At 39.5% G+C, this 23,277-nt stretch overlaps 1 protein-coding gene and 1 pseudogene across 1 annotated transcript in view; one reads left to right on the forward strand and one right to left on the reverse strand.

Moving 5' to 3' along the window:
• ERC2 (ELKS/RAB6-interacting/CAST family member 2) overlaps window positions 1-23,277 on the reverse strand; it is a 759,104-nt gene that overhangs the window by 101,355 nt on the left and 634,472 nt on the right. The gene's annotated exons all lie outside the window — the stretch shown is intronic.
• On the forward strand, window positions 14,767-15,270 carry LOC113628015 (39S ribosomal protein L22, mitochondrial pseudogene; annotated as a pseudogene).

Genomic DNA, 23,277 nt, shown 5'->3' on the forward strand with positions numbered 1-23,277 from the left:
ATGTTAGATAAAGCCCAGTGCTTGATTGCTAAAAGATAACTTCTATTTTTATTGTTGTTAGCCAAGCTCAGCCATCCCCATTCAGATACAGGGCCTGACTTGGCATCTTAATTATTTCTTACATGAATATTTCACTATTAACTTTTTACGCATTTTACCTCATATAAGATCTTTTACTCACTAATATTTCATTTTATTTTAAATGAGAAATAGGAACAAGAGAGATAAGAAACATTCCTCTCTCCAGTAAATCTACAAAGACCCCAAACAGATAGCTATTAATCCTAAGAACTCACTGGAGATTTACCAGTCCACATTGACAATACTACCCCTACAGGCTCAAAAGAGTCTCAACATCAAATATTCAAGACGAGAGCACAGCTCAAGCCCAAAGAAGTCTCATGGTAGTTTCTGAAACACAGAGGCTTTCTGATTCCTAGGACCTTTTAGTACCTATGATAAAAAAGCTATGTCTGAAAGAGACCTCTCCAACCCTGGGAGATTTTTGATGTTGACCCAGCCCCCAGTATTATTGACTACGACGCCAAGAGCACATTCATTCTTGCAATCCTTTCATTATGTGAACCACACAAAGTAAGCCAGCACTTCCAGAACCTTCTATATTAAACTTCCTGGAAGAAGGGAGAAGAGAGGCTTCTTAACTAAGACCCAGTTAAATCCATTTTCTTCAAATACTGTTTAGGTCAAGTCTTACTACCTCCCATCTCTTAACTGAAAGTCAAGGAGAATGTGGCAAGGGGTTAGGTCAGTTCCAGCTGGGATGAAAAGCCATGTCTGCCTTAAAAGATGGTCCAGAATCTCCACTGACAATCTCACAGTTCCGTAAACACTGGGCAGCAGGAGACACTCCTCAAAAAGTATCTTGAGTCCAGGCCATGTGCTAGGAAAGGGCCCATGAAATCTCCTCTGTTTCTCCCCAGCATGATCATTAGCTACAGTGGGAGGACAGGAGACAATTCAAAGCAAACAAAAAGCAACACAAAGGTATTTTGATCCTTTTGTCCTGTGAATTTTTATCTTAGAGGTTATTTCCCTTAAGAATTCAGTCTCCTTCCTCAATTCTCGTCTAGAAATACCAAGCCCATCAAGTAGTTAGGATGATATAGAGACAGGAGCAATGGCTAAGTCCCTTTGCGCACCATATCAATTCCACAGCTGAGTAGTTGGCCAAAGGCCTTAAACATACCCTTCCTCTTCCCTGGGCCTTGGTTTCCCAGAATCAAACATATATAGGCTGGAGTAAACAGCCACGAAAGTTAGCTCTGTTCAGTTCTGAGGCCTGAAGTTTCCATTCTCATTTTTGTTTTGTTTTTAAATAAATTATTACAGAATAACATGCATACAGAAAACTTCACACATCATAAATGTACAACTCCATGCATTTCACAAAGTGATCATACGTGTGTATCCAGTGCCCATCCCAAGAACACAGAACACAACCAGCACTCAAAAGCCTTCTTGTGCACTCCCTCAGTCAATTCCTAACAGGGGTAATCACTGTCATGAGTTCTAACACTATAGATTTGTTGTGCTTATTTGGACTTTATGGGATCATATGTTCTTTTCTCCTTTGTGCCTGGCTTCTTTCACTCAACAGGTTGGTAAGATTTATCTTTGTCGTGGAGGTTACAATAGTTCATTGTCATTGCTCTAGAATATAACACTAGCCTTAGGTGTAATATTTGTGGTTTATACTAGATGTCCCCAATTTTGTCCTGTAACTTATGACCCACCATGACTGTCCAGCAAACAGAAGTAGAAAAACAGAAGAACCCGCCTGAACTGCCTAAGAGAGTCTTCGTTAACTGCATCTTGGGGCCATGGATGCTATGTTCTTTCTAAATCCACAGGAGCCTTATGGTCAGAGAAGCTGAAAACAAAGTGTCAACAGCACCAAACTTACTTGAGCAGTACATTTTGTACTTACTACCGTTCCGTAAGATTTATACAGGTTAGACCTGAGGCCCCTTAGGAGTTTCTAAGCCCAAAACACAACACTGATGCATAGAGAAATTATAGAGACACTGACGATAAGCCTAACATACAACTTAGTTTAAAGAAAAAACATTCAGTATAAATGAAAGAAAATAACTTATGTGCGAGAAGAAAGAAAAAGGCATTGTGCAGGGTTATGTCAGGTAAAATTGCTATCATTTTTTCAAACAGTTAGTCTGAGAAGAACTCACAAGGAACACTGGAAAAGAAAGGCACAGGGTTGTAATCTCGGGATCATAAACTGGATAGAGTTAAAAAAAAATTTAGCCACATTTTTGAAAAAGGAAATAAAACCTTTCCTATTTAAGCAAATGATCAAACAGAGAGGGTCATGAGGTTACTGGTGATGCAAAAAGGCAAGAGAAGTTCCAGAGCCATCACCCATACCCCTTGACAAGGCCAGGAGACCTTCTGGCATCAATACGATTTGATTTGGCAGCCAGCGTTGACACTGTTGGGACTCGTCAGCCTGAAGAAAGGCTCTTCCATTGCCCAGATTTAAGGCAATGACTTAGCCTCACAAGCCTGGAGTTTACCACAAGATACTCTGAACTGGGCTCCTAGTCTCCTACTGTGACTTCTTCCCTCCGTTCTCTGAAATGAAGCCTGAAGGATCTCCCCCAAATGCAAACTTAATCATGACATGCCTCCACTGAAAAGCCTTCCATGATTCTCTATTGCCCACTGGATAAAATCCAAATTCTCTATTGTGGCTTTCAGGGCTCTTGGGATCAACCTCTGTTTACCTTGCCCTGCCCATCTCTCACCATTCTCTAGCCATATGGGACTTCTTATAGCTCCCTTCACCTAGAACACTTTCCACCCCAGCGTTGGCCGGCCTAATTCTGCTTATCTTACAGGTCTCAGGGAACTGCTGGCTTCTCTGGAAAGGTTTCCTTGATGGCCTTACGGTGCCCCTGCAGCCTCCCACAGCACACTAATCACAAATTGCTGTCCGGTTCCCTGTGGCAGACGTTCTGGTCAGTGCCTCACTCTCATCCCCTCAGCATTCACAACCACAGAATTTGCCAACAGAGTCCTACTGTGGAAACCTGCAACACCACCTGAAGGCTTCTTCTCAGCCTGCCCTGCACATATAGGCCAGTATACCAAAAGCTCATGCTCCTGGAAGCGTCCCTCAGCTAAGGGTGGAATAAAGATGGAGAGTGACTATCTCAACTTTCTCCTCCTCCGGATAAGTTACTTGTTCCTAAATCCTTGCCTGAAGGCCTGTTTCTGGGGAAACCCAACCTGAGACACCGGCCCATCTCCTAGCCAGACTGTGAGCTCAGCAAAGCTAAGGACTGAGGTCTCTCGTTTGTCAGTGGGCATCCGCAGTGCCTGCCACATTCCTGGCACAGAGTAGATAAATGTTTTTTGACTAAATGGGATACAACACTCAATGAACACCTATTTCATTGTTGGTTTTCTATTTAAAGGAAAGATCGAGCCTAGCAAAGAGCACAGACTCTGGAGTCAAAAGACGTGGGTTCAATTAAAAAAATGAAATCCTCCACTTCTGATGAGTGTGACCTTGGGCATGGGGGCATGGTGGGGGAAGGGGTACGACTACTGACTCTGCTCCTCTTCTGTCCAACAGGAGTCTTTAGGAGACTCGAAGAGAGCTTCTTAAAACTGGGGAGAGTTACACATACGTAAATTGTCCTTATTTTAGGCATTTATGTAATTCTTTGTGACTAAGTAGGGGAAAAGAGATTTTATCCTAGATACCATAAACACTTGTGGTGGGAAGAGGAAGTTGATGAAACTGGGGGCTGGGTAAACACTTAATTCCTTTTGGAGAGTCTTTTAGACGTTGAAATCTCTGTTTTAATAAAGGTCATATTTATTAAGGAAATATGATCAAGGAAGTAAAATAGGCTTTGAAAAGTCTAGGAATAATTGCTAAATATAAATAGACATAAAAAGATATGCCTATATTCCTCTCTCTCAGACTTGTAATGCACCATATCAAATACAAACCCTCTCAGTATGGTTCTTACTTTGTTTTTCTCCTTCAACAGCTTCAAAATTCCTAAACACAAATGGAGAAATGGCTGAGATTTTTTTTCCAGATTAAGCTAAAATCAAGTGTCATCTGTGCCTTCACACTGCTGTTTTTATTTTGTGAGACATGCCAAACCCTATATTACCCAACCAGACCACAATTTTGAATATAGGACTTAATAAAAGAGTAAGAATCAACAATTAGAATATGGCCTAAAACAGTGAAATTCTTAGTTGTGGTCAATACCGAACATCAATATGGAATAAACTGAACATTTTTTGACATCTTTTAAATTTAAGGACCAAAAAATAACTGTTTTGTTTTCTGGAGAGAGGCAAAGCGAGGAGTAGTTCACAGGGAAAACTCGGATTCTTCATCATATTGATTAGCACTCCGTAAGGGTAAAAAGTATGTGAAAATTATTCCCACAGAGTTCTCAAAGTTAGTGCTTCCAGGGCTGGGCTTTCTCTTCAGACCCTCACCCACGACTGTGTATCTTATGTATCCATGCACATGGAGGACATAAAATACATGTCAAACAAAATAAAGCAAGTTATTAAGTACAACAAAACCCTAAATCTTGGTGGAAGTCAACAGATAAACAGACTATAACAGTAGAATAGTCTAAATACACAATGCATAATTCATGGCTAACCCAAGGCTGGGCTTGGGCAATATTTCACTGACTCCCCTTGCAGTCTTTGAGGTTAAGACTGGGCAAATTGCACTGCCTTTGCTAACTCAGCAAAACTCTGGACAATCAAAAAAGAAAATCCCATCTCTTCTAATAAGGGGAGCAGGCAAGAAGGCAGAGGGTGGAGAGGGTGTTGTTTAGTTCTTGAAGCTAGACATTGAAAAGTTGCTGTGTACTAAGCTATCCACTATCTTTTTAATAGATAGTTTTATTGTGGACAAATGTTTACGTCTTCTTTAGGCTATTGTGCTCCTAAAATGAAGAGAGCTGACCAACCTCTTTCCCCACACTCCATCACCCGCCCCTGTGCTCAGTTCACAGTAGGCATCCAATAAACATGTGCTGAAGAAACCTCCTTTGATTTCCATTTGTTGTCCACTGGATGCAGCAATGAAGTGCACCCGTGAATATACAATGCCCAATAACAACAATAATGGAAACCTGAATAAAATGCAACATCTTCATGCAAATTGGAATCTTAGATGATTTCTCACATTTATCATTTCCCAAAATATAGGATGAACTAACAAATGAGTGTATATGATTTTCCCCAAAGCTGACAAGGCAAAACCAAGTCCTTGGCAGCTCTCCACTGGCCACAAATGAGGCTCTGTACTGCTAAGGACCACCAAGTCTTCCAGAGGCCAGAAAGCTGAATGGGTTGTGGGATACCATGTAGAGTGCATTGCCATTTTTGGCAATTAAGAAATAAGAGAGGAAAGGCAAGTGTCAAGTCATCACCAGCAAAAGTTCATGTCTTACTGGGACATGGGCAAACCATGCTTGGTAGTGCTACAAGTCTGAGCCTTGGGCAGTAAATGGATATGTCCACATAATAATAGAATTTAAAAGAATGCTGTGAACACAAAAAGGTGAGAACTACCCGATTGGATTTAACCAATCTTTAACATCTTCATCTGAGTACATTTCAGTTGATTGTTTGCTAATCAAAAACCCAGGTGAATAGTCCAATTACAGAATATCTGTGTCTTAGAGTGTCTATAGGACTGTTTTTGCCTAAGAGTGAGCAGAAAAGATACTGGGCCTGCCGTGAAGAAGGTTTCCTTCACTGTTTAAATGTGTAAACGGGTAGTAGGAGACCAAAAAACTGTGTTTTGATTGTTATACAAGTCATGTTAGTTTGACATATTGATTATATAAATATAATAACAAAATAATATTGTTAATAAAACATTAAAATGAAAAACAAGTAGAAAAGCCTAGATAAAGCAGAAATAATTTACACTGAATGTGATGAAAGGGCTAACACTATTCTTCCTGTGAATAACCGTATAATTTAGGGCCTCTGTCTGCACTTAGCCAAACTACTGAAAACCTTACTACATCATTAATGAATAAAGAGAAAGGCAGACTAACAGAAGAACTTGAGTGCTAGCTCAGAACTTTCAAAACATTTAGAAGATGGTGGTGACTGGAAATCTTTTAATACGTGATATGCCCAAGTAAAAATCCATGGGGAAATGCCTAGGTACAGGAATAATTCCAGATCTCTGCAACATAGGCAAACAAATTAGAATGTCTCTCTATACCTTTGAAATACGTACTGAAAGCAAAACCATGTACCTTTTACAATATGGAAATAAAAAACAGTACTCTCATGTTATGGTACCAGCTTTTACTGGGGGTTGTTGCAAGAGACAGCTCTATGAAAACCACATCTGCATTTGCTGGAAAGGGCTGTTGAGGGCATTATCCATTATGTGGTTCAATATTCCTATAGAAAATCACACACAAGAAACTGTTTTTAATATCTGGTGCCAGGAAAATCTCTATCTCCAGGAGCTGGTCCATTTCCTCCTTTCTAATAACAAAAATGGTACAATTTATCCCATTTCCCTTTTTGCCCTGCCTGCCAGGGAGTTCAGGGCCAAACTTGATGACCAATCATAGTAATCAGAATGGACTTTGTGGTTAGCAGAGTTACTTCCTCCAGGTTTTCAAGGCTTTCATTTTCAATTTTTATTTTTTATTAATCATGGGGGGTGTGTGTGTGTGTGTGTGTGTGTGTGTGTGTGTGTGTATGCACACACTTGAAGACATGGGCTTTATTGTAACTTCAATTCCTACTTGGAAAATGATAAATTATGTTTACTGCATAAAAGTAAAAGATCCAGGAAGATGTAAAAATATGCTTTTCTTTAGTACAGATAGTTTTCGTACACATGTGTGTGAGCATAAGTATCTTGTATTTCTCTCTGGGAACAACCACTTCTACATAAGTTAAGTGCTAGTCAGTGTCACACCCAGACAAGTTTTATTCTGTTTATGGATTATTTCTTTGACAAAGTAATATATTCTTATTTACAGTTGATGCCTTTCAGAGAATTAACACATAATTCTGCAAAACTGCGTTAAACTCACGGTTATCAATGAAGTCCTTAAAGCTGGCTCTCATGGTTTGGCTGAACTCACAGAATCACTGCACAGAATTCATTTATGTTACGTATACCAAATGCTTGAAATGGACCATCATGTCATTTTCACTTTGCTTCAATGTTTTCTTTTTTCTTAAGCAATACATAGGAAATTAATGGTTGATTTGTTTCAAATGGTCTATTTTCCTGCCCTGAGCCTGTTCTATTAGCCAGCTTACATTTAAACATATTTTAGTCATATAGGTTTTTCCACTGACTAATAAGCAAAATACAGCTTTACAAAATCCCAAGAAAAGTACATTAACTTTCTTTCAAATTGTTGTTTTAAAAAAGTGTTCCACATTGAATTCCCAAGCTTGGGACAGACCGGAAAGATCCCACGAGTTTTTAAACCATATTCATTTCCCTGAGCATGGGGGCTCTGCCTCCTGGATGGTACAATGCATTCAGTCCTCCTGTCAGTTAGAATTTAGGAAGTCATTTCTCTTTAATGGTTGCCAGACCTCCTGGATAAGCTGGGGCACTTTGCTTTGCCCTGGATCTCCACTGAGAATGGAACCTTCCTACTTACTTTCCCTTTCACCACCATAAGAACACTGGGATCCTGCTGGCATAAAACTGTTTTGACCCCTGAATCATAAAGCTGTACCTTAACAGTGAGATTGTTTGCAATTAAGTAACTGATCCTTTTCCTATTTAACTTGAGTCAGTTCATTTGATACTAACACCAGGCTTCTGTAAGCCCACCTCTCCACCCCCCACCTCTTACTCCCTTGACAGGTCTCCAAGAGTATCTGGGCAACTTTGTTCTTCAACTCTGCACATAACAAGAAACCAAGAGGCCACAGAGGGACTGGAGATCAGCACAGGGCCTGGAATCAGACAGACCCACCTCAGATTGAATCTGGGGTCTGACACTTACTAGCTACACGACTTTGGGTAAGTTACTTACTTTGGTGGAACCTAAGTCTCTTCATCTGTAAAAGGTAGATACTAGTAACAGTACCTGCCTCACAGGATTGCTTCATTCATTTGGCAAACAATTACCCAGAATACCTACTATTTGCCAGGAACTGTGCTGGGCTCTAGATACACAGTCAGAATATACATGGATCCTGCCCTCATAGAAAATACATAGTTACAAATTTCTGTCAGTGCTCTAAAACAAAATGACAGAATTCTTTGGCAAGTATCAATGAGAAGTGGAGGGAAATGGCTTTCCAGAGGGAAATCAAGGAAATCCTCTTGAGCAGGAGGCATTAAGGTTATGATCTGAAGCTATAATGGAGGAAGCAGACACAGGGCATGTGGAAGGGCATTCCAGGAAGGGGAACTGCATGTGTAAAAGCCCTAAGCACGCAAAGCCTGGCTTTTCTGAGAAAGAAAGTAGACCACGGTGTCTTTGGTGGACTTGTAAGAAGGCAGAACCTTCGAAACAAAGTTGGTGAATATCAGTGAAGATTCAATATGCAAAAAAAACAAAAACAAAAAAACAAACCCCCCCCCCCCATGATCCAGAGTTTAGAATAGATCAGGTGTCAGTAAACTACAGCTCATGGGCCCACTGCCTATTTCTGTAATCAAAGTTCCAATGGAACACAGCCACATTCATTTGTTTATGTATTTCTATGGCTGCTTTCACACTACAACAGCAGAACTGAGTAGCTGCAACGGACCTGAAAGTCTAAAATATTTACTATCTGGTCCTTTAAGAAAAAGGTTGCCAACTCTGAGACAGAGTAATCCTCAATAAATGTTTAAATATAACAACAACAACAAAGTAAGCCCAGACTGTATGATTCCACTATATGACATTCTAGAAAAGGAAAAACTATGAAGACAGTGAAAAGATCAGTGGTTGCCAAGGGTTAGGAAGAGCTAGGAATGAATAGGCTGAGCACAGAGAATTTTAGGACAGGGCAACTACTCAGTGTGATACTCTAATGGTGGATATATGTCATTATAAATTTGTCCAAGCCCAAAGTGTGTACAATACCAAGAATGGACCCTAAGGTAAACTATGGACTCTGTGTGATCATGATGTGTCAATGTAAGTTCATCAGCTGTAGCAAATGTACAACTCTGGTGGGAGGTATTGATAACAGAGGAAGCTATGCATGTGTGAGGGCAGGGAGTATAGGGAAATTTTCTGTACTTTTCACTCAATTTCGCTGTAAACCTAAAACTGCTCTAAAAAGAAAAGCCTATTTTTTTTTTAAGTAATATGATCTTCAGAAGCAGCACTTAATTGCTACAAAAAAGTCGGGGGAGGGGGAGGTAATTTTCTCTGTAATTCAGGCCCAAACCTACTTTTTCTTGGATTCCACATAAAATACAGCAACTCAAATAAAGTCTCCTCTGAATATCAAGATGTGAATAAATGTAAATTTTAAGTAAAAAAAAAAAAAAATGGTAAACCATCTTGCATATCCTTGGTAATCAGTAATGGGATTTCACTTGAAAATCCTAGGGAGATGGGTTAAACTGAAAATCCTGGAAAACCTACAATGCAGCAATATTGTAAAATTAAGATTGACAGACAAAATATTTAAAGATTTTTTAGGAATTATTTCTATTAATAGTGTGTGCACATTGGGCATATGAAATAAGAAACTTCTGCTTCCAGCATCGTGGATGACTATGAGGCTATGAAGGGCCCTTTCAAAACATAATTTTTATTGCATTGTTGGGCTCATGGGAAGTAAGGAAAACCTCTAAAGGACTAAAACAAACAAACAAAACTCCAAAACTGAGTTGAAACCAGAATAGTGTGCTGAAAGCCCACATAAATAGCAGGGGTTGCTCTGAGAGCAAACAGCAAGGTCACTTGTACAACTGAGAGACTAACCCAGTGGCAAGTTGGAGGGGCTTAACCTGAAAGCCCTGATTAAACCAGGATTATTAAAAGAACTAAGTGGTCCTAGATTAGTAGCAGCCCTTGCTCCCAGAAGAGGCCAAAACAAATTTTCTCTGGAGAAAAGAATCTCTATTTTAGTCACTTATGGCTCCCACTAATATTTGCCATTTATAAATCCACAAAGATTACCAAGCATAAAAGGAAACTAATCATCAACGAGGGAAAGACAGCAGAATTACCTGAGAATAAGTGTGAATTTAGATATACATACATAATGGCTTCAGATATTGTAATTATTAACTATAGACTATAAAATAGCTGTTTATAAAATGCTTAAATAAATAAAAGAATTAAATAAAAAAAGCATGCAAAAAGAGACTAGGAAGATTTGGAAAATCCAAACTAAACTCTGGACTTTGGAGGACAAAAAAATATAAATGTTAATCTAAAAAACTCAATGATAAACTAGTTTGCAAGGCAGAAATACAGACACAGATGTAGAGAATAAACGTATGGCCACCAAGAGGGGAAAGCAGGGTATGGGAGGGGTGGGATGAATTGGGAGATTGCGATTGACATATATACACTAATATGTATAAAATAGATAACTAATAAGAACCTGCTGTATAAAAAATTAAATTAAATTAAAAAATCACTCAATGATATGCTGAGAAACAACAACAACAAAAACAAAAAAACCTCAATGAATGGGTTTAGTCACAGATTAGAGAGTACTGAAGAGAGAATGGGTGAACTGGAAGGAATAAATAGAGAAATAACCCAGAATACAGCTCAGAGAGACTAGAAGAGGGAAAGTGAGTCTGGGATGTTAAGCAATATGGAGGACAGACACACATGTAATTAGAGTTCCATAAAGAGAGACACAAATGGTAGGTGGTATGTGAAGAGAGAACAGCTGAGAACTATACAGAATGGGTGAAAGATATGAATTCATACATATAGGTAGCAGAATAAATAAGATAAAATTTACATCCGTACATTGTAGCAAGAGTAAAAACAATCACAGAGGAAAGCTAGTCACTTATAATTAGCCAGATAGCACACGTTTCCACAGCAACAGCAGAACGTTGAAGTTAGTGAAACAATATATGGTTGAGAGAAAACAACTTTCTACCTGAAACCAGTTGATTCAAGAATGAGGGTGAAATAAAAACATTTTCAGAGAAACAAAAATTGAAGAGTTTATCACCAACAGATCTACACCAGAAGAACTTCTAAAAGTATAAAGAATTATAAGCCAAGGGGGGGACCTTCAAGATGGTGGAGGAGTAAGATGTGGAGATCGCCTTCCTCCCCACAAATACATCAGAAATAACATCTACATGTGGAACAACTCCTACAGAACACCTACTGAACGCTGGCAGAAGACCTCAGACTTCCCAAAAGGCAAGAAACTACCCACATACCTGGGTAGGGCAAAAGAAAAAAGGAAAAAGAGAGACAGAAGAATAGGGATGGGACCTGCACCTCTGGGAGGGAGCTGTGAAGGAGGAAAAGTTTCCACACACTAGGAAGCCCCTTCACTGGTGGAGACGGGGGGTGGTGGTGGGGAAGCTTCAGAGCCACGGAGAAGAGTGCAGCAACAGGGGTGCGGAGGGCAAAGTGGAGAGATTCCTGCACAGAGGATTGGTGCCGACCAGCACTCACCAGCCTGAGAAGCTTGTCTGCTCACCTGCCAGGGACAGTGGGGGCTGGGAGCTGAGGCTCCAGCTTCGGAGGTCAGATCCCAGGGAGAGGACTGGGGTTGGCTGCGTGAACACAGCCTGAAGGGGGCCAGCGCGCCACAGCTAGCTGGGAGGGAGTCCAGGAAAATGTCTGCAACTGCCTAAGAGGCAACAGACCATTGTTTCGGAGTGCGTAAGGGGAGGGGATTCAGAGCACCGCCTAAACGAGCTCCAGAGACGGGCGTGAGCCGCGGCTATCAGCGTGGACACCAGAGATGGGCATGAAACGCAAAGGCTGCTGCTGCAGCCACCAAGAAACCTGTGTGCAAGCACAGGTCACTATCTACACCACCCCACCCAGAAGGCTTTGCAGCCCGCCACTGCCAGGGTCCCATGATCCAGGGACAACTTCCCCGCGAGAACAGACGGTGTGCCTCAGGCTGTTGTAACATCACGCTGGCCTCTGCCGCCGCAGGTTCACCCCGCATTCCGTACCCCTCCCTCACCCCGGCCTAAGTGAGCCAGAGTCCCCTAATCAGCTGCTACTTCAACCCCGTCCTGTCTGAGTGAAGAACAGACTCCCTCCGGCGACCTACACGCAGAGGCAGGGCCAAATCCAAAGCTGAACCCCGGGAGCTGTGCGTACAAAGAAGAGAAAGGGAAATCTCTCCCAGCACCCTCAGGAGCAGAGGATTAATTCTCCACAATCAACTTGATGTACGCTGCATCTCTGGAATACCTGAATAGACAATGAATCATCCCAAAATTGAGGCGGTGGATATTGGGAGCAACTGTAGACTGGGGTCTAGCTTTCTGCATCTAGTTTGTTTCTGGTTTTATGTTTATCTTAGTTTAGTATTTAGAGTTTATTATCATTGGGAGATTTGTTTATTGATTTGGTGGTTCTTTTCCATTTTTTTTCCTTTTCATATATAGATATATAGATATATATATTTTTTCCTTTTTCTCTTTTTGTGAGTGTGTACGTGTATGCTTCTTTGTGGGTTTTGTCTGTATAGCTTTGTTTTTACCACTTGTCTCAGGGTTCTGTCTGTCCGTTTTTTTTTTTTCTTCTTAGTATAGTTTTTAGCACTTGCTATCATTGGTGGATTTGTTTTTTGGTTTGGTTGCTCTCTTCTTTCTTTTTCTAATTACTTTCATTTTTTTATTTTAAATAATTTTTTATTTTAATAACTTTATTTTATGTTTCTTTCTTTCTTTTTCATCCCTTTTTTTCTGAGCTGTGTGCCTGACAGGGACTTGGTGCTCTGATTGGGTGTCAGGCCTGTGTCTCTGATGTGGGAGTGCCAAGTTCAGGACACTGGTCCATCAGAGACCTCCTGGCTCCATGTAATATCAAATGGCGAAAGCTCTCGCAGAGATCTCCATCTCAACACTAAGATCCAGTTCCACTCAACAACCAGCAAACTACAGTGCTGGACATCCTATGCCAAACAACTAGCAAGAGAGGAACACAACCCCACCCATTACCAGAGAGGCTGCCTAAAATCATAATAAGGTCACAGACACCCCAAAACACACCACTGGACGCAGTCCTACCCACCAGAAAGACAAGATCCAGCCTCATCCATCAGAACACAGGCACCAGTCCCCTCCACCAGGAAGCCTACACAACCCACTGAACTAACCTTACCCACTGGGGGCAGACACCAAAAACAACGGAAACTACAATGAGATATCACTTCACACTGGTCAGAATGGCCAACATCAAAAAATCTAGAAACAGTAAATGCTGGAGAGGGTGTGGAGAAAAGGGAACACTCTTGCACTGTTGGTGGGAATGCAAATTGATACAACCACTATGGAGAACAGTATGGAGGTTCCTTAAAAAACTAAAAATAGAATTACCATATGGCCCAGTAATCCCACTACTGGGCATATACCCTGAGAAAACCATAATTGAAAAAGAGTCATGTACCAAAATGTTCATTGCAGCTCTATTTACAACAGCCAAGACATGGAAGCAAACTAAGTGTCCATCAACAGATGAAAGGATAAAGAAGTTGTGGCACATATATACAATGGAATATTACTCAGCCATAAAAAGAAATGAAATTGAGTTATGTGTAGTGAGGTGGATGGACCCAGGGTCTGTCATACAGAATGAAGTAAGTCAGAAAGAGAAAAACAAATACTGTATGTTAACACGTATATATGGAATCTAAGAAAAAAAAAAAAGGTCATGAAGAACCTAGGGGTAAGACAGAAATAAAGACGCAGACCTACTAGAGAATGGACTTGAGGATGTGGGGAGGGGGAAGGGTAAGCTGTGACAAAGTGAGAGAGTGGCATGGACATATAACACTACCAAACGTAAAATAGATAGCTAGTGGGAAGCAGCTGCATAGCACAGGGAGATCAGCTTGGTGGTTTGTGACCACCTAGAGTGGTGAGATAGGGAGGGTGGGAGGGAGGGTGACACAAGAGGGAAGAGATATGAGAACATATGTATATGTATAACTGATTCATTTTGTTATAAAGCAGAAACTAACACACCATTGTAAAGCAGTTATACTCCAATAAAGATGTTAAAAAAAATATCTAGGGAATTCTCTGGTGGTACAGTGGTTAGGGCTTCATGCTTCCACTTCAGGGGGCACAGGTTAGATACGTGATCAGGGGACTAAGATCCTGCAAGCTGTGCGGCGTGGCCAAAAATCTAAATAAATTAAAAAAATAAAAATATCTAATTTCTTTATTAAAAAAAATTAAGAAAATGGTAATAGGAACATACATATCGATAACTACCTTAAATGTAAATGGATTAAATACTGCAACCAAAAGACAAAGACTGGCTGAATGGATACAAAAACAAGACCTGTATATATGCTCTCTACAAGAGACACACTTCAGACCTAGGGATGCATACAGACTGAAAGTGAGGGGATGGAAAAACATATTCCATGCAATGGAAATGAAAAGAAATCTGGAGTAGCAATTCTCACATCAGACAAAATAGACTTTAAAATAAAGACTATTACAAGAGACAAAGAAAGACACTACACTCGGAGGCTTCCGAAGAGAGAGGGAGAGGATGGTGGCAGTAATAATGGATCATCTGGGTGCATTATGGATGTAGAGTCTGAGGGGGAAGCTGGCCTTGGGGAAGTCTACCATTCTCGAAGACAAAGTACAGCAAAGACAAGATGTGGTATTTGGCAAAACTGATACGAGGAATGTCCGCTGACCAGGCTCTGGCTCAGCTGGAATTCAGTGACAAAAAAGGGGCCCAGATAATTAAAGAGGTTCTCTTAGAAGTACAAGATATGTCAGTGAGAGACCACACACAGTGTGGAATTCAGATCCAATTTATATATAGCTGAGTCCACCTCAGGGCGAGGCCAGTACCTGAAATGCATCCAGCACCATGGCAGAGGTTGCTTTGGAATTATGGAGAAGGTTTCTTGCCATTATTTTGTGAAGTTGGTGGAAGGCCCTCCACCTCCACCTGAGGCACCAAAGACAGCAGTCGCCCATGCCAAAGAGTATATCCAGGAGCTTCGCAACCGGACCAACATTCACACTCTATGATGGGGGTATTAAGACTCCACAGTGTATATATTTTACCATTTATTTCCTAAAACCAACAAAAATTAAAGACAAACGCTTTTTATGATTTGTCATTGAATTACTGAAATATGAAGTACAACTGCTAGTTTTACATGAATATTTATAAAGCTCTGCCCATCTCTCTTGAGGCTCTGGGTATATTTTTTGTATTGGCAACTAGGAAGGAGAAGTCAGCTTTAAACGTAGTGACACGCTATATAATTCAGAAGGCTTTTTTGAGTGCTGTTTGAAGGCAATGTTAGCTTTCTAGCTTGTGCCCTGCAGGTGGTAGTTTTGATACTGGACTTGAGTAGAAAGTTATAGGATAAAAAAGCTTGTCCTTATTATTTCACTTGATTTCTCTCCTGGAACTGGGGGAGGGGGTGGTAGAGGAAAGCATCCCTGCACATTGTTTCAGTGTAGTATTTTAGGGCATTCTGTAGTTCAGTTTTTCCTTTCACTGTTGGCATAGGCCAGTGGATGACAGATTATATTTTCCTTTACTGTTTTAGTAGTAACTTGAAACTACAGGAGTTTATTAGATATATTAATCTAAAATTCCAAAAACCATTTAACTTAGAATGTTTTATTTTGCTTAAATAATGACTATTTTTATGTCTCTTACCAATAATGTTTACTATTGCTTGGCTGTCTAGTTTAGGATTGATTCATTTTTCAGAGTGAATTCAATTACGGAGAGAGGAATTGAACCAGTCTCAGCCTTGCACTCTAAAATAATTGATATGTTTAGGACATTCCACCTGAAAGCGGAAAAATACACTTTCTTCTCAAGTGCACATGGAACGTTCTCCAGAATAGACCACATCTTGGGTCACAATTCAAGCCTTGGAAAATTTAAGAAAACTGAAATCATATCAAGCATCTTTTCCGACCACAACACCATGAGATTAGAAATGAGTTACAAGACAAAAACAGTAAAAAACACAAATACATGGAGGCTAAACAGTGTACTGCTAAATAACCAAGTGATCACTGAAGAAACCAAAGAGGAAATCAAAAAAATACCTAGAGACAAATGACAACAAAAATACAACAATCCAACACCTATGGGATGCAGCAAAAGCAGTTCTAAGAGGGAAGTTCATAGCAATTCAAGCTCTCCTCAAGAAACAAGAAAAATCTCAAATAAACCATGTAACCTTACAACTAAAGCAACTAGAAAAAGAAGAACAAAGAAAACCCAAAGTTAGTAGAAGGAAAGAAATCACAAAGATCAGAGCAGAAATAAATGAAATAGAAACAAAGAAAGCAACACCAAAGATCAATAAAACTAAAAGCTGGTTCATTGAGAAGATAAACAAAATCGACAAACCTTTAGCCAGACTCATCAAGGAAAAAAAGGGAGAGGATGCAAATCAATAGAATTAGAAATGAAAAAGAAGAAGTTACAACAGACATTGCAGAAATACAAAGCATCCTAAGAGACTACTACAACTCTATGCCAATAAAATGAACAAGCTGGAAGAAATGGACAAATTTTTGGAAAACTACAACCTTCCAAGATTGAACCAGGAAGAATTAGAAAATATAAACAGACCAATCACAGGTAATGAAATTGAAACTGCAATTAAAAATCTTCCAACAAACAAAAGTCCAGGACCAGATGGCTTCACAGGCGAACTCTATCAAACATTTAGAGAAGGGTTAACACCTATCCTTCTCAAACTCTTCCAAAAAATTACAGAGGGAAGAACACTCCCAAACTTGTTCTACAAGGCCACCATCACCCTGATACCCAAACCAAAGATATCACAAAAAAGAAAATTACAGACCAATATCACTGATGAACATAGATGCAAAAATCCTCAACAAAATACTAGCAAACAGAACCCAACAACACATTAAAAGGATCATACACCATGAACAAGTGGGATTTATCCCAGGGATTCTTCAGTAAATGCAAAACAATCAGTGTGATACACCATATGAACAAAATAAAGAATAAAAACCATATGATCGTCTCAATAGATACAGAAGAAGCTTTTGACACAATTCAACACCCATTTATGATAAAAGTCTCCAGAAAGTGTGCATAGAGGGAACCTACCTCAACATAATAAAAACTATATACAACAAACGCACAGCAAATATCATTCTCAATGGTGAAAAACTGAAAGCATTTCCTCTAAGATCAGGAACAAGACAAGGATGTCCACTCTTGCCACTATTATTCAACATGGTATTAGTAGTTCTAGCCACAGCAATCAGAGAAGAAAAAGAAATAAAACGAATACAAATTGGTAAAGAAGAAGTAAAACTGTCACCGTTTGCCAGTGGCATGATACAATACATAGAAAATCCTAAAGATGCCACCAGAAAACTACGAGAACTAATCAATGGCTTTGGTAAGGTTGCAGGATACAAAATTAATGCACAGGACTTCCCTGGTGGTGCAGTGGTTAAAAATCCGCCTGATGATGCAGGCGACATGGGTTTGAGCCCTGGTCCAGGAAGATCCCACAGGCCATGGAGCAACTAAGCCCACGCACCACAACTACAAAGCCTGTGCTCCAGATTCCATGAGCCACAACTACTGAGCCTGTGTGCTACAACTACAGAAGCCCGTGCGCCTGGACCCTGTGCTCTGCTACAAGAGAAGCCACTGGAATGAGAAGCCCTCACACTGTAACGGAGAGTAGCCCCCGCTCACTGCAACTAGAGAAAGCCCATGCACAGCAATGAAGACCCAACACACCTGAAAATAAATCAAATAATGATAATAAATAAATAAATAAATAAATAAAAGTAAGGCAGTAGGTGGCACTCACTTCCCTCTTGTTAGCAGAAAATTGTTAGAGTGTTCAGCACTACCTGGTTTTCGTTGATACACATGTTTTCATTGACAAGAGGCACTCCATCCATGGCCCTAGTCCAGTGTTTCTCAAAAGTTTATATGTAGAGGAAGAACTTGGGGTGCTTGCTTATTAATGCAGACTTCTGGGTTTTATCCCAGAGATTCTGATTCACTAGAAATCTGTTTTAAATAAGCACTTCCTGGTGATCCTATTGTAGGGGACTGCACTTTGAGAATATCCCTCTAGTCGAATGAAGAATGTATCTTTAGCACCATGTTTTAAGATGGCATTAATTATAGATACTATTTACTGGGACCACATTATTTGACGTGCTCCCTGCTATATTTTACAAATAACTATCTCAGGGTCACACAGTTTGTAAATATTGGAGCTATGATTTAAACTCTAAGTTTAAGTACCTGGTTCTGCATACCTAATGAATGTACAGGTATGTTTCTGGGCCTCCGCAATTAACCTAATGTGTGGGTAAAAAGGCAAAGGGCTCAGTGGAATAAGGCACTGAGGTTTAGGGCAGATTCGTTCTGGGTCCTAAGCTATTCTAGCATGGAATCATGGAAATAACACTGGAGTGGTCGAAGGAGAACTTCATTCTAGTCCTGGCATACTCATTAACCAGAAGAACACTCTGGGCAGGTCTCCTCCCTCCCTGGCCTCCATCTCATTCATCTAGAAGATAAGAGGCTCAGTGTTCTCTGTAGACCACCTTCTTCAGAATCACTTGAAGGACTTGTTAAAAGATCCAAATCCCTGGGCCCTACTCTAAGACTTAGTGAGTCAGGATCTGGTGTGGGAGACCAGGGGGTTTGCACTTGTAATGAATGCCCCAGTGATGTGTGGCTAGAGAATCACTGCATCAGAGGGTCTCTAGGTTCTCTTTCAGTGCAGGAAGTACACTGATCATAAGTTTAGCTCAATAAATGACCAAGTGGTGAACGTGCCCAGGTAAACAGGTGAAGAAATAGAATGTGACTGCAACCCTGAGTCTCCTTCATGCCCCCTGCCAGTCACTACCCACCTGTCTTCCCCAAAGGTAACCATCACCCCAACTGTTATCATATGATAGGTATTTTTTTAAAGGTTAGCCTTTGTTTTCTTTAACTCAACGTAATTTATTGGGCAACCATTATATGCCTGGTGCTGAGGATACAGGTAGTAAAAGAGGAATCGGCCCTTGCTTGTGGAGCTCACACTCTGCTGGGAAAGGCAGAGTAATTCAGTAAATCACTAATTACAAGTCTTCACTGTGCTGAGTGTTAGGAAGCAGAGGGACATGGGCCTATGGCAGCAGACATCAGGGTGCGCTGGAAAACAGTCATTGGATTTTTGGGAAACTTTATTTTCTTAAAGACACAGTGAGGGGAAAGGGTAAAATGGCAAATGTCATATGGATCAGTAAAGAGTTACGTTGTCAGAATGCTGACTTGGGTTTTGTTTTCAACTGTATAAACATTAGGACCACTTCATCCTTCCAGAAGTAAGATGTGGGGTGTGTGATGTGGATGGGGAATATACTGTCTTTGGAGCTGACTCAGAGTTACCAAACTTTATGAGGCTCCAGCTAACCCTGAGGGGAAAGACATGCGAAGTGAGTATACTGCAAACACTGCAAAATAAAATGAATGTGTTTTTCTCTGTGGGGAAAAAAAAAAAAAAAAAGAAGGACACTACATAATGATCAAGGGATCATTCGAAGAAGAAGACATAACAATTATAAATATTTATGAACCCAACATAGGAGTACCTCAATATATAAGGCAAATGCTAACAGCCATAAAAGGGGAAATTGACAGTAATACAACCATAGTAGGGGACTTTCACAACCCACTTTCAAAAATGGACAGATCACCCAAAATGAAAATAAATAAGGAAACACAAGCTTTAAATGATACATTAAACAAGATGGACTTAACTGATACTTACAGGACATTCCATCCAAAAACAACAGAATACACTTTCTTCTCAAGTGCTCATAGAACATTCTCCAGGATAGATCATATCTTGGGTCACAAATCAAGCCTTGGTAAATTTAAGAAAACTGAAATCATATCAAGTATATTTTCCAACAATAACGCTATGAAACTAGATATCAATTACAGGAACAAATATGTAAAAAATACAAACACATGGAGGCTAAACAATACACTACTAAATAACCAAGAAATCACTGAAGAAATCAAATAGGAAATCAAAAAATACCTAGAAAGAAATGAAAATGAAAACACGATGACCCAAAACCTATGGGATGCAGAAAAAGCAGTTCTAAGAGGGAAGTTTATAGCAATACAATCTTACCTTAAGAAAAAGGAAACATCTCAAATAAACAACCTAAACTTACACCTAAAGCAATTAGAGAAAGAAAAACAACAAAAAAAACCAAAGTTAGCAGAAGGAAAGAAATCATAAAGATCAGATCAGAAATAAATGAAAAAGAAATGAAGGAAACAATAGCAAAGATCAATAAAACTAAAAGCTGGTTCTTGGAGAAGATAAACAAAACTGATAAACCATTAGTCAGACTCATCAAGAAAAAAAGGAAGAAGACTCAAATCATTAGAATTAGAAATGAAAAAGGAGAAGTAACAATTAACACTGCAGAAATACAAAGGATCATGAGCGATTACTACAAGCAACTCTATGCCAATAAAATGCACCATCTGGAAGAAATGGACAAATTCTTAGAAACGCACAATCTTCCAAGACTGAACCAGGAAGAAATAGAAAACATAAACAGACCAATCACAAGCATTGAAATTGAGACTGTGATTAAAACTCTTCCAACAAACAAAAGCCCAGGACCAGGTGGCTTCACAGGGGAATTCTAATAAACATTTGGAGAAGAGCTAACACCTATCCTTCTCAAACTCTTCCAAAATATAGCAGAAGGAGGAACACTCCCAAACTCATTCTATGAGGCCACTATCACCCTGACAACCAAACCAGACAAAGATGTCACAAAGAAAACTACATGCCAATATCACTGATGAACATAGATGCAAAAATCGTCAAAAAAATACTAGCATACAGAATCCAACAGCACATTAAAAGGATCAAACACCATGATCAAGTGGGGTTTATCCCAGGGATGCAAGGATTCTTCAGTATATGCTAAACAATCACTGTGATACACCATATTAACACACTGAAGGAGAAAAACCATATGATCATCTCAATAGATGCAGAAAAAGCTTTCGACAAAATTCAACATCCATTTATGATAAAAACTCTCCAGAAAGTAGGCACAGAGTGAACTTCCCTCAACATAATAAAGGCCATATATGACAAACCCACAGCTAACATCATTCTCAATGGTGAAAAACTGAAACTATTTCCTCTGAGATCAGGAACAAGACAAGGTTGTCCACTGTCACCACTCTTATTCAACATAGTTTTGGAAGTTTTAGCCACAGCAATCAGAGAAGAAAAAGAAATAAAAGGAATCCAAATCGGAAAAGAAGAAGTAAAGCTGTCACTGTTTGCAGATGACATGCTATTATACATAGAGAATCCTAAAGATATTACCAGAAAACTACTAGAGCTAATCAATGAATTTGGTAAAGTAGCAGGACACAAAATTAACGCACAGAAATCTCTGGCATTCCTATACACTAATGATGAAAAATCTGAAAGAGAAATTAAGGAAACAGTCTCATTTACCACTGCAACAAAAAGAATAAAATACCTAGGAATAAACCTGCCTAAGGAGGCAAAAGACCTGTATGTAGAAAACTATAAGACACTGATGTAAGAAATTAAAGATGATACAAACAGATAGAGAGATATACCATGTTCTTGGATTGGAAGAATCAATATTGTGAAAATGACTATACTACCCAAAGCAATCTACAGATTCAGTGCAATCCCTATCAAACTACCAATGGCATTTTCCACAGAAATAGAACAAAAAATTTCACAAGGTGTATGGAAACACAAAAGACCCCGAATACCCAAAGCAATCTTGAGAAAGAAAAACAGAGCTGGAGGAATTAGACTCCCAGACTTCAGACTATACTACACAGTAATCCAGACAGTGTGGTACTGGCACAAAAACAGGAATATAGATCAATGGGAAAGGATAGGAAGCCCAGAGATAAACCCATGCACCTATGGTCACCTTATTTTTGATAAAGGAGGCAAGAATATACAATGGAGAAAAGACAGCCTCTTCAGTATGTGGTGCTGGGAAAACTGGACAGCTACATGTAAAAGAATGAAATGAGAACACTCCCTAACACCATGCACAAAAATAAACTGAAAATGGATTAAAGACCCAAATGTAAGAACAGACACTATAAAACTCTTAGAGCAAAGCATAGGCAGAACACTCTATGACATAAATCACAGCAAAATCCTTTTTGACCCACCTACTAGAGAAATGGAAATAAAAACAAAAATAAACAAATGGGACCTAATGAAACTTAAAAGCTTTTGCAAAGCAAAGGAAACTACAAACAAGATGAAAAGGCAACCCTCAGAATGGGAGAAAATATTTGCAAATGAATCAATGGACAAAGGATTAATCTCCAAAATATATAAACAGCTCATGTAGCTCAATATTAAAAAAACAAACAACCCAATCCAAAAATGGGCAGAAGACCTAAATAGACATTTCTTCACAGAAGATATACAGATTGCCAACAAACACATGAAAAGATGCTCAACATCAGTAATTATTAGAGAAATGCAAATCAAAACTACAATGAGGTATCACCTCACACCGGTCAGAATGGCCATCATCAAAAAATCTAGAAACAATAAATGCTGGAGAGGGTGTGGAGAAAAGGGAACCCTCTTGCACTCTTGGTAGGAATGTAAATTGATACAGCCACAATGGAGAACAGTATGGAGGTTCCTTAAAAAACTAAAAATAGAGCTACCATATGACCCAGCAATCCCACTACTGGGCATATACCCTGAGAACCATAACTCAAAAAAGAGTTATGTACTACAATGTTCATTGCAGCACTATTTACAATAGACAGGACATGGAAGCAACCTAAGTGCCCATAGACAGATGAATGGATAAAGAAGATGTGGCACATATATACGATGGAATATTACTCAGCCATAAAACGAAACGAAATTGAGTTATTTGTAGTGAGGTAGATGGACCTAGAGACTGTCATACAGACTGAAGTAAGTCAGAAAGAGAAAAACAAATACCGTATGCTAACACATACATATGGAATCTAAAAAAAAAAAAAAAAAAAAAAAAAA

This window comes from Aethalodelphis obliquidens, unplaced genomic scaffold (genome assembly GCF_003676395.1).
Source record: "Aethalodelphis obliquidens isolate GAN/ISIS:26980383/991018 unplaced genomic scaffold, ASM367639v1 scaffold22, whole genome shotgun sequence".
Lineage (NCBI taxonomy): Eukaryota > Metazoa > Chordata > Mammalia > Artiodactyla > Delphinidae > Aethalodelphis > Aethalodelphis obliquidens.